Source organism: Grammomys surdaster, unplaced genomic scaffold, assembly GCF_004785775.1.
Source record: "Grammomys surdaster isolate TR1022 unplaced genomic scaffold, NIH_TR_1.0 125808, whole genome shotgun sequence".
NCBI classification, from domain to species: Eukaryota; Metazoa; Chordata; class Mammalia; order Rodentia; family Muridae; genus Grammomys; species Grammomys surdaster.
This window is the reverse complement of record NW_021620639.1, coordinates 357,914-359,103: the sequence shown is the minus strand read 5'-3', so window position 1 is coordinate 359,103 and position 1,190 is coordinate 357,914.

Sequence of the window (1,190 nt, the reverse complement as noted above, 5' to 3'; positions counted from 1 at the left end):
CTTGCTTCCTTGCTTCCTTGCTTCCTTGCTTCCTTGCTTCCTTGCTTCCTTGCTTCCTTGCTTCCTTGCTTCCTTGCTTCCTTGCTTCCTTGCTTCCTTGCTTCCTTGCTTCCTTCTTGCTTTCTTGGTTTGGACACAGAGTCTCTCTATGTAATCTTGGCTAGCCTGAAACCTCTTATATAGATCAGGCTTGCCTCAGACTCACAGAGGTCTACCTGCCTCTGTTCCAGAGTACTGGGATTAAAGGCCTATGCTACCATTCGTGGTTCTGGAATTCTGTTCCTTAAAAGGCTAGACGACATCCCAGTATCCATTCCCTCATTTTCTCCTTGAAGGCTAGAGGACATCATTAGCAGAAACTAAATTCCAACCCACACTTTGTGAATGCTATTGAATGTGGGCATTTATGCATTCATCCCATGAAGGAAAGCCACCTACACTGGTTAAGGTAATAAATATTCCTGTTGTAATGTCTAGAAAGATTACAGCTCTACCTCCAGAGTGACCTCAGCTGGCAGGAACTCAATAATCACAATGTCCTGAAAACAAGCAAGATAATGACTTATGTAACTGTGTCCTTGAGAAACTTAATTTTGTGTGTGTCTAGGTGTCTGGGGCAGAGTGCTTACTAGGTTCTTCAGAAATATAAAAGTTTTAGCTTTTATGATTTGATCTGTTATGCTTTCCAAGTTATGGTTGTCTTCCAAATAGCTCCAGGCAAGGAACCCAGCATCTCACAAATACCAAATCCAAGGATGCGGAAGTCCCACAGATACTCTTGGAAAGAACAACTACCTAAAGTCCATCAGTGTTTGGAGTTTTGTCAGGCTTACTAGAAAATAACTCTCACCCCCCAACACCTACCTCTCTTTACCCACCCCCACCACTGCTGCCTTATCCCCCTCCTGACTCGACACAGGCTATGGACACTCACAAAACTCTTGAAGGCTTCATGCCTTCTGTCTGCCTACAAACTACCACCCAACAATTCTACCATATTAGAGATAACTTCAAACTCAACTGCAATGAAAATACCACCTTGGATTTCCCTGTTAATGTTCACCCCACTTGCTCTTGGCCCCTAGACCGGTATGCCTATCAAGCCAATGAACTAAAATTGGCATTAGAGGATGGTATTCATGTACCTCAGACTAAACCATTCTCCCAAGCCTTTGTGCCATCCTTAACAC